Consider the following 12,112-nt stretch of genomic DNA (forward strand, 5'->3'; position numbering starts at 1 on the left):
GCTGTGCTGGTGGGAAGAGCATGCATCTACAGAGAGGAGTATGAGTGAACATGGATGCAGAGGCAAGTAGAAAGACACACTGGAAACAGGACAGCTGGGGCAGGGTTGGTTAGAGCTAGATAAACTGGTGTGAAGCACTGCAGTAATACAATCAGTTGCCTATGGTCACATTCCTCTCTGTTACAATGTATACATGTATCTCCTGATGAGGTAAGGGGTTTTTTCCCATTTAAAGAAATTATTCATCTGATACTATTCAGAACTGTCAGAATTTACTTCTTGGGGAAAACACACCCATTTAAAAAAATGTGAGAAATTACTAGGTGTTGAAACCTGTAAGATTCTGAGGGTTTTTTTATTTTTAATAGTAATTTTTATAAATTATTTTGTATGGTGATACTTGAAATTTCACAGAAAACTTAATTATGCAAAGCCTTACAGTTATTCTGATGAATTATCTATATGGAAGGTGAGAGACTGATAAAAGTTGCAAAATTCAAATACAAATCTAACATTCTCTGTAGTTCAGTCAGGAAGGGGAAGGAGGAGCAGGTCATCTGTGATGTGGATCCATTTATGGTGGAAGTATTGTCATTTGGCTACAAAACCATAGATGAATGCAGCCTTTCCAGCTTCAGTGAATAGACACTATGATGTAGGCAGATCCATATACTCCTTTATGAAAAGGACTTGGACCTGTTCTCATCTGTTTCTGTTTTGCAAGGTCCCAAGAGGTCCCTGACCACCTGGAACTCTGCAAACAAATTGAACATTGGTTTTGATTTGAACATTGGTTTTGATTTGAACTTACTTGAGTGCTGAAAGCATTAAGACAGTCAAAGCTCAAAATAACAATGGTAGAGGTAGGCAGAACTCAATACAGTCATACAAGAGATGAGGAATTTCTCTCCCATATAAAAGACTAATTTGCATGACTAATACATGCAGAGAGTAGTATTGACCCTTTTCTGTCCTGCCTTGTCCATATGAGCTATGCAGGCTGTCTGTAGAAACTATGCGGAATGGTATTGAAGTTATAGAGGGTGTGGAAAGTAATTTACAGAAACTCTTTACTTCAGATGGCTGCCTTTCAATAGTAATTATTTATCTGCTAATAATTAAGAGAATGCATACATATTTAACTTTCTATTATGCTTCCTACTATGGTTCTTAGTTTTAAGCTATATAGTCCCAAAATTAGCTTTACATTTTACAGAAATTGATAGATCAAGGGAATAGATGGAATTAATCTTTTCCTTCAAAAAATTCATAGATCTTCTGTAAAAGGGTCCATTTCACATTCAGTAGCAAACTGCTACAGAAAATTGAAATTCTGAGTCCAGTGGTGTTCATGGTGCTTCGTTTTGTGTTTATGGACTCTTCCTGGTGGAGGTTTCTTCTATTTTATAACTGTAATAAGCAGTGCTCTAACAAGGTATGGAGTGATCAAATGTCTGAAATGGAGGTTGGGCCAAACTATTGTGGTAAAATGTTAGCGGCTTCCAAGTCTAGATTTTTTTTTCTGAAGGTGAGAGAACAGAGGAGGAAAAGGATAGAGCTGTAAGACTTCCATTTATCTTGTTTTTGTGTGTAAGTTAGAGTTCTTGAAGAGATCAGGTGTAATCACAGCCTTCTGTTGCAACAGGAAGCACCATCTGCTGAGGCATTCTGTAAGCAATATAACGTCTCTCCAGAGACAGTTTAGCATTCAATTCACAGAGAAGGATGGCAGGGACTTGTAAACAAAAGAAGACAACTGAAGCAGTGAAGAATGGGCTGTGCTCTGAAGATTCAATATGTTTTCTTATAGCTGAAAAATCCTGTACTGCTATAAAAACCTGGCAGAGCATTCTGATGTATTAATTGTGGTGGGGTTTTGTTTTCACTCTACCTTGTTATTCAAAAGCCAAAAAGTAATGTCATAATACTGTTTCTTTTTTTTGTTTTTTTTTTGCTGTTTTTTTCCCACTGAAACCCTCAGGTTTGTATGAGTTTAGCCTACATTATGTTGTTTTAATTGCAGCTCAGTAGTAATTACATAGGTAGTGTATACTTGTGAACATATTGATATTGACTGTCAATGAATATAAAATTATGAAGTCACTTGGAATGAATGATAGCCTTGCTAGTTGACAAATGCCTAGTATAAAAATATTTATATCCTGTAAAATATTTTAAATCAGACCAGGAATGGTTGTGGAGAGATGGATTGAATGGAAACTATTTCCTGTTTTGAATTAAACTGAAGTACCAGAATTATAGGCAACATATCTATAAGAGTTACATGAAGTATAATTCTTATTGGTCTTATTTTTAAATAAAATGAATGATGAATACAAGGTACTGCAACTTCAGAACATGACATTAAAGTTCATAGGTTCTCCAGAATGGCCTAGTATCTATTCTATCAAACATATTAAAATAATAAAATCTTTCTTAGTCACTGTCTTGTGTAAAGCAGATATTTTACTTTCAGGAAATGTGAACAGCTTCCATTATATGCAAGCTCTCCTAAATCTTATCCATAAGGAAACCAGAGTTGAGACAATTGTCAGTCTGTGGTGCAAGAGACACGTGAACTAAATGGCTTTTGTCTGTTTTTCTACCTCACACATCCAGAATACATTAGATTTGAATGATGAGAGCTGGAGAGAAGACAAAAAAAAAGGAATATATTTGATAATTAATTTCCTCTTCATGATAGTTATGTTGTATTAGGTAAAGCAACATCTTCATAGCTGGTGCAGTGTTGTACATTAAGGAATCCAATATACACTTTCTTGTCTATGGAGATAGTGTTGAGGCTGTTTTGTCACTGAAATAAGTGTGAGTCTAATCAGGAGAAGTTATATGTGATATAAGTGGCTTTCAACTAAATTGAACATTTTAATTATGGCATAAAACACATGGTTGTTGGAATAAGCTTTTAAAAATTGTACCCTTATTTTCAAGTGGTGCAATTTACAAGTGCCTGAAAGTCCAAGAGAGTTATATGTTGGTCCTCTACTCATGGATGAAATTCACTCATGAGATATTTGTATTTTGTTAAACCTAAAAGATAAGAGACACCTTGATTTTGGCCTCTAAGATTTTGTGCTTTAAATAAGATGTAGAACATTTCATAATTTTTATTTTATGATCTGTTGAGTCCTCAGGGCTGCAAAAGGACCATGTGTCCTCACTTTTAAAACAACATCAGTGGCTTTAACTAAAAAATGTTTAAGATGGAAACAAGGAGGGGAAATATTAAGTTCTAACTATTGGCAGAAATTGGTATGCTGTGTTGGGGGCACAGAGGAAGTATAGATTAAAAAGTGTGTGATGACACAATCATCTGATTCACATAAATCTTACAAGAAATGAGAAGAAAGTAAAGCATTCAAATGTCTCCCCTTCCCTCATATCCATTGTATTAATTCAATCATTAGTGGGTTTCCATTCAAGACTGAAGCCAGTATTGATAGATCACCTTTTAAGAAAAAAACTGCTTTGCTGTATAAATAGTAATAAACAATCCTGTGGAAACTGGAGAATCATATTTGGAGAGAAGAGCTTTTTGTGCCCAAGTTATAGAAGAATGGGACCTATGAAATCAAGGCATTAGAGAATCAAGACTTGATGGCCCTCTGATTTAGTAGTCTATGCCAGAAGAACTTCAATTTTTTTCTGTTTTGATACATGGGAATAGATCTCTGTATAAATCCAAATGCGTCTTGCCCCTGTATTTTTCTTGTGTATCAGGGCTTTTTGCAAGTCCTGGGAGATATATCTGGAAAAAAATCTGAAACAATTTAATGATTTCATATTAACAATAAACACTGTCTGCAGGACTTTCCCCTAGAAATTAATAGTTTCTGGACAGCTGCTTAGCACTACTTGTAATACCTACTGTCAGGCTAATTTCCTCCTTCTAAGAATGGGTGACTAAATTATGAAAGATGCAGTAATCTCTTATGTAGATGTATTATTAAATATAATTTTCCCCTGTAAAGAGCTCTTCCTCAGACAGGATCTTTGGATCTGGATCTTTGCCTAGCTTTCTTAGACTAGCAGGAGCCTGAAATGCAAAAAAAGGGGCAAAATCCAAATGCTTTCAAGTCTAAGTCTCAGACTTCCAAGACCCTGCAGGAATTGTTTAGTATTGTTTGGTACTAGTTCTCCTTTCATAAACTAACACTGTTAACTACAGTATCCTGGAGTCCTACTGTGTACAGCAGTAAAGTGGTAAACTGTTTAAGAAAAAATGCCTTTGGGTACTTGTATATACCATTCCCTTAATCCTCTTCCTTGCTGGTTTAGAGATATCCATACAGAGATGTGCTTGCTCTCTATCTAGGAATTGTCCTGTTGATGGGTTTAGGAATTATACAGATTTAGGTTTTTAGGCCTCAGATTTATACTGTTCATTCTATTCTGCTCTCATTAATCCAGCAGTGTGTCTGGCCTGCCATCTGCCATGACATACTGGTGTATCTTAAATAAGAGGAGTTTGCTCTTTGTGTATTTTCCACTGTAGGCCCGTGTAGTCAAGGACCTGACCGATTGCTAGCAAAACGCCTTTCCCTCTAGTTGCATGACTCTTGTTTTATAACTTTGAATATTTTTCCTGTTGAAGAATGATTTCAATATGAAAAAGACACTTTGGACAAGGAGTCTGACCCAATATTATGTGAAAGTGTCACCTACCCTTCTTTTAAATAACACTTACACTGCTATTGCTTAAGGAGACTTGAGACCATGATTATGTTGTAAGCTTGTCCACTATGTGCATGTTGCTTTAGCAAGAATATCTGCAGCCTGAGGCATTTTTTTTAAGTCATGAAGTTAATTAAGTGAAGAGCATTTACAGGTGTATATTTTTGTCCTGCATCTGGAAGAGAAAGACAGAGTTAACAAAAAAACCCCAAAATATAAGCCCCAGAAGTAGCACTCCTTGTTGGACGTGTCTTACCAATTTCTGCTAAAGCATTCCCCATTTTCCTACTTTCTATCATCTCTATGATGGGTTTCCTGCTCATACAGTGCCCTAGTTTTCTTGCAGTTGCTGGTGGGGTAAAGCCCAGAGCTCTGTGGGCATGGCCAGCTGGCTGTTCTATACCACACAGGTCATTGTTGGGAACATGGCTTCAGTAGAAAGGAACAGCCACCACACAGTGGAAGTGGCACCATTTTATTCCTCATTCCCATGTGAGAATGCACGTAAGTCCAAGTGATAAACACAGATGAGCAGAACGGAGCCGAGCTGAGCCCACCCAAATAATGCTGAACCAGGAGTGTGCAGCACCACAGGTGCCACAAGGAGCTGCGATGGAGTGGAGCGATGTGGACAATCTTCCTTGGGGGGTTTGTCCATACTTTTGCCATTGGGTCAGGGGGAGGGGAGTTTATTATTACAGGGCTGTGGTGATGTCTGCCATTTTCTCCATTGTCGCAGCATGTGGTGCCAGCATTGGTAATGTCCAACAACTTGTCTTTGTCTCAGCAGACATGTGGAACTAGGTCAGGGTGGTGAGCACATTTTTGTCTCTCTTTCTTATACTTTTATTATTAATGTGTTGTTGCAGTTCCTGTTCATTTCTTGTTGTTTGTTTTCAGTAAATTGTTATCTCAGCCCATAGTTTCTGCCTATGTTCTTCTCTCACCAGAGGGAGTCTAATTTGGAGTTTAATTCCCAGCTGGTTTTAAACCACAACATTTAATTGGACTGAGAGAAAACAAGGGCATACACTAATAAAATGAGAGCATTTCAGACAAGTTTTATTAAGCTGTTCCTTTGAAACAGAGAGGAACTGAAAGGTGATCTTCAGCGCAGTGTATAAATATGACCAATCAAGCCTTAGCTGTTTTGTCAGGGGCTACTCCTATGGATTGAAATGTTTGTGCTGGCCTAAGGGGGATTTTGCAGGAAGTGATGAAGCCTTTCTAAGGAGACAGAGGTTTCCTAACCTTGTGCATCAAGAGGGGTCTGAGAAAAATATCTCTTATAAGAAAGGGTCAGACTACCCAAAAGAAGCTCAGCTGATAAACCAATACTGTGTTGTATCTGATAAACCAATACTGTGTATATCTGTAAAACCTCATCACCGGAAGAAATACTGTTAGTTGTAGAAGCAGAAGTAATAAAGCATATAAGCATATAATAATGTATAAAAACATTCCTGTAGGAGGATTCATAAAAATATCAAAATATTATGTGGTGTCTGCAGCACTTACAGATTTTCTCATCTGAAGGAATGGAAGAAAAAAACCTCTTGAATCATGGGGCTCTTGCACATGTAAAGTCAATCATCACTTCTAGAAGACCTCTGCACATCTCTTCTGTTTCATTTATATTTTTAGCCTGCCTGTGAAGATGGATCCCCTTAGACCCATGCCTTTTTTATCATGCTTATTTCATTAGTGTTAGTACTGAAAAATTGCAAAACTTAGTGTGAATTTTATCTTTTCTAACAGTTTTGCAACCAGAAGACCAGAAATATGACTTTGCAGATAGCAAACAGGAATCCCTAGAGTACTAACAATTCGAAGTGCATGTTAGTTTCTCTATTACTTGATCAATGCTGTCACTAATGCAAATCTATTCCCACAATGCATGAAGTGTCATTAATTTTATGTTGTTTACGTACTCTTGCCATAAGGTTAAGCAATTCCTACTATTAAGCTAGATGAAATTGCATTACCTTAATGAAATGCACTTTACTGATAAAGAAGAATGTCACTTTCACAAGTGGAAGCGCTGTTAGCAAATTTTTACGAGAGAATTCCCAAAATCATATCTTAATTGCTTGGACAGCTGTGTAGTTTACATAACGAGCAAACAATGCCAAGGTTTTTTATTTTCTTTGTCAGCTGTATTGGATGTTAGTATGCGTGGTGAACCTTTTTTAGGCCTTTTATTACTTGATTGCAAATCATTCTTCATTGCTGCCCAAATTTATGGAAGGACATTGCTCCCTGAGGTGCCATATCCTTTCAGGTCTGTAACTGAACATGACTGATGGCTCCAGTGTAACAGTTGCTTATTACGGCGCTCACTGAGCTATGATTGCTCCAATACTTTATGTTGGCAGATGTGTTTCCCTTGGAACAGCATCTCTGAGACAGAGGTCATTGATCAAACCCCCCTCTGGCTGTTCCATTATGTGCAAATTATTGCTAAAAGCAGAGAGACTGAGAAAGGGCGGGGGGGGGGGGGTGGATGTGCATGTGTGTGTGTGCATACAGTCTGCTCACTGCAGAATTGAGGGAAAGGAAAAAGCTAACAAAATGAAGAAGAAAATAAGCTGTCTAGCTGGAAAAAATGTTTTTATAATGTGATCAGATGGAAGTGAAAGAAGGAAAACTATTTTTTGGAGGAAGAACAATTGCATGAAATAGCAGCATTTTCTTTTTTACTGACAGCATTTTTGCAATTGCTGTGTGTGTATTTTTAGTGGTGGAATGAGTTAATGGATAAAGGGTTATTCAATGTTTCAGACACTTCTATTGACACTTCTTAAATAAGGAAGAAAACATTTATTTGTTGGAGAAGCCTTTGCTGCATAGTACTGGACAGCGACTGAGCTGTGCACCAGTTCCAAAAATATCAGAACACAGAAAAGGTTGTTGAGTTAGGTAGGCTGTCTGAATGATACTATGGACACTCACTATCACAATCACACTCTAACAGAATAAAGGGTGCCTTGATATGCCATGGCTGGTGTTGCACAGAAAGAATAATAAAAAGATTCTGTGAACAATTTATATTATAGGGAAGGGATAGAAAAGCTTTGTGAAATTTTAATTATACTTTGACCTTAAAGTCTGTTGCCTCTCCTCTCCTCTCCTCTCCTCTCCTCTCCTCTCCTCTCCTCTCTCTCCTCTCCCTCTCCTCTCCTCTCCTCCTCCCTCTCCTCTCCTCTCCTCTCCTCTCCTTCCTCTCCTCTCCTCTCCTCTCCTCTTCCTCTCCTCTCCTCTCCTCCCTCTCCTCTCCTCTCCTCTCCTCTCCTCTCCTCACTCCTCTCCTCTCCTCTCCTCTCCTCTCCTCTCCCTCTCCTCTCCTCTCCTCTCCTCGTCCTCTCCTCTCCTCTCCTCGTCCTCTCCTCTCCTTCCTCTCCTCTCCTCCTCCTCTCTCCTCCTCCTCCCTCCTCCTCTCCTCATCTCCTCTCCTCTCCTCCCTCTCCTCTCCTCTCCTCTCCTCTCCTCTCCTCTCCTCCTCTCCTCTCCCTCTCCTCTCCTCTCCTCTCCTCTCTCCTCCTCTCCTCTCCCTCTCCTCTCCTCTCCTCCCTCCTCCTCCCTCCTCCATCCTTTCCTCCCCCTCTCCTCTCCTCTCCTCTCCTCTCCTCTCCTCTCCTCTCCTCTCCTCTCCCATAATTTTCTAGCTTTATGTCTATTACCAATGAGGTTAAAAAGAAGTTAAAAAAAAGGTTAAAAAAAGCTAATTAAAAGAAAGTCGGTTTACAACCTATTTTTTCAGTCACCTGGATGTGTTCCATAATCCGAAATTTAATTGAACAATGTCCCAAGAAAATTGGTTTAAATTGTTCCCACTTTGAATGAGGGTGCAAAGAAGTCTTTTTACCTCTAAGTAATTCCATATCTGGATAAGGAATTGGTTGGGCAGAATCACAGAGTACAAATGGGTAAGGTTGTAAGGAACATCTGGACCAACCTGACTGCTCAAGCAGGATCATCCCACAGCACCTGGTACAGGATTGTGTCCAGACAGTTCTTGAATGTCCATGGTGAGGGAGACTCCAAAACCTCTCCAGGCAGTCAGCTTCGGTGCTTGGTCACTCACACAGTAAAGAATGTCTTCCTCATATTCCGACAGAACTTCCTGTGCCTCCTGTTTGTGACAGTAGTTTCTTGGCCTATTGCTCAGCACTACCAAGCAGAACCTGGATGGATCCATCCTCTGACACCCTCCCTTCAGACTCTCACTGATGAGTATCTGATAGACACTGATGAGATTCATTCTCAGTCATCTCTTCCTGAGGCTGAACAGCCCAGCCCTCTCACCTTTCCTTGTAAGAGAGATGCTCCAGCCCCCTAAATGGGCAGCTGCTTCCAGAGGGTAGAGGTCAGTGACTTCGTGTCCTGCCAGACATTGCTGTGAAGTGATGTCCCTTAGGAGTCTTTTACCATGCTATTTAATCTTTTCATCAATGAAAGAAAGTGGGATCTAGTGCAACCTCAGCCAGTTTGCTGACAACACCACGCAAGGTGGTGCAGTTAACATGCTGCAGCAACAAGATGCCATCTAGAAGGACTTGGACAAGCTTGAAAAATGGGCCCTATTGGGAACCTAGTGAAGTTTAACAAGGCCAAATGTCCCTGACCATTGCAGGGGAGTTGGGCTAGATGGTCTACCAAAGTTCCCTTCCAACTCAAACTAATCTCTAGTTCTTTAGTTTGACAAAGGTTTCTGGATTGTCTTCTCCAGCAATTATTCATTTTAATTAACTTTTTGTCTTGTCAAATCATAGTGTGATTTTGCAGCCTTTGCCAGTTTAGAGAAGATTACTACCACTTTATGAATCATGCAGTAAAAACCATTCTGATTGACCTTCAGGTCTTTACTTCTCATGACAAACATAATGAATCTCTTGCTTCCCAGTTGTTTCTACGTACCTTTCTCAAGTATGCTTGCTTTTTATCCTTTTACCAACAATAAAATCAGACACTGGAAAGAAATTTCTATAAATTTCTGCTGAAGTGAAAAACAAGCTTTGCTTTAATGTTCTCTGTCTTCAACTTTCAACCACTATCTTGCATATTCCTACTCTACATTTCTCCCCTCTAATTGCATAAAAACTTAGTAGTTTTAAAAAGCTTGCCATAGCTGGTCTGGTTTAGTCTCTGACTTCCCCATTTAAAGAGAAAATATTTGGGTGAAATCCATAGCTCTTGCAAATGGAGGTAGGCATACTCAAAAAAATCAAGGACTTGGACCTGCACAACTAAATAATTCTAATGATTTTAAACTGTATAAATCAGAGTTCCCATAGAAATGTTTAGGAACAGCATTTTCTCTATCTCCTCTGGTGTTTTTTTTTTTTCCCAAATAATATCTTATTCCTTTTTTCTTCTGTTGAAAAGACCTTATATGGAAATTGAATTTTATTATAAGCCAAATCTTTCAAACATGTCATCCTATCCAGATATTAATCTTAGAATTTCATCATATTTGTAATGATTTTAAACTATATAAATCTGAGTTCCCATAGAAATGTTTAGGAACAGCATTTTCTATAAGGAGTTATACTTTTCTTGACAAATACTTTAAAAGTGATCATGCTGGTTACCAAGCAATTACCAAGTAAAAGTTGTCAATTTTTTATCCACATACTTTATATTATATCTACTTTATCTTTCTTTTTTACTATTATAATAACTTCTTTTTTTTTTTTTTTTTTTGACTAAAGAAATCAATCAAAACCAGGTCTCCTGAAGAAAAGAAAGGACGTGATTAATAGATAATTTCTGTTCTCTACTCTCCCTTGTCTTTATATCTGATAAGGTATACAATTTTTATTTTAACAGAAAATTATAATCATTTTAGCAGTCATTCATACTTTTAAACTGACAATCAAAGAAAATATTTCTTTACAATACCTTTGTCTATGGATTTTACACATTGTCATTTGTGTGTTGTACTGGAATTCAGAAACCTTCAAAAATCACTGATATTTGCATCTTTTAAAGGAAAAAAATGGAATTGTGATTTTTTTTGTTGTTGTTTTTATATTTTGGCCTATGCAGAGAGAAAAAAGTCTTTACTCCTGATGAAATACTAAGATTAATATCTGCATAGGATGACATGTTTGAAAGATTTGGCTTATAATAAAGTTTAATTTCCATATAAGGTCCTTTCAACAGAAGAAAAAATGAATAAGATATTACTTGAGGAAAAAAAAAAACAAGGAGAGGAGATAGAGAACTGAAAACGTACTTCACTCACTTTGTGCTTGTTTCTGTTATGGCTTTTGCTCAGAATATGGAGTCCAGGCTTGTATTCCACTGTGCAGAAAAAAATTCTGAACCATCACATCAAGCCAGGTTGTTTTTCTCTGGGAGGCATGATCATCTGATTAGTCAGGAATCTTTGCCTTTTTTCCTTTGAAGTTCTCCTGCTAAAATGCACCTTGCCCTCATCATTAAATATGATACAAAAAATGTTTAATTCCTGTAATAGCTGCTTGCTAGGGGGAAGTAATGAAACTGATGTTCCATTTCTCTGAGTAAAAATGACAGAAAAATCTGTCAGTTCTGAGACAAAAATGTATGGAAAGAAACTGCTATATTTTAAAAGTTGTTCATTTAGAGACTGAATTGTGCTTCTTCTCTTTCCTTGCACCTCAAATAAGAAAAAATTGCTGTCTCAGAAACTACTTCAGATCTTTATGGTGTAGTTACATGATGTACCAGCACTGTCCTTATTAATAGCTCATACATTTCCTTGTGTTCATTGCACTGTTTGCTACCTATCAAAACAAACACATAGGCCATGATCCTTGAAGTTACCCAAGAAATAATCTTGCCTATCTGAATCTAATTCCTCTTACATGACTTTAAGTATTAAAGAAACAGACAGAAAATAAGTTTCAGTCCTTTTTGATGTGATATGTGAACTCATAACTGAAAACTGGAACTACAGAGTATGTGTAGAACTTACATAGTATCTACTATTCTTCATAATTATATATTTTTTGCATAATTTATGTTTTTAAATCAAGTTCTTGAGAAAGTAATACTGCTCTTGTCAGAATAGATGAGGGTCTTTTGTAGTATGGGGGGGAAAATGTATCTGGAATAACTGATAGATTTCAGGTCAAGGATGACCAACACATTTTTTTTGTCTAGACCATGATCTTTACAATTTGTCTTGGAATCCTCAAAGCCCCTTGTATTTACTGTCATGATATTAGGAAAATCATGGTGCCATTATTTAAATATTTTAACCCATAAGAATGAATGACATTTGTTCTTGATTGTTTTCATTTTAAACAGAGAGTGTAGTCGTAGAAAAAGGGATTACAGGCAACCTCACCCCTGATAAGTCACAGTTGTACTAATTACCAAAGAAGGAAAACAGCTTTGATCTTAATGGGCTGCAGCTGTGACTAATAAA

This window comes from Erithacus rubecula (genome assembly GCF_903797595.1).
Source record: "Erithacus rubecula genome assembly, contig: SUPER_Z_unloc_2, whole genome shotgun sequence".
Lineage (NCBI taxonomy): Eukaryota > Metazoa > Chordata > Aves > Passeriformes > Muscicapidae > Erithacus > Erithacus rubecula.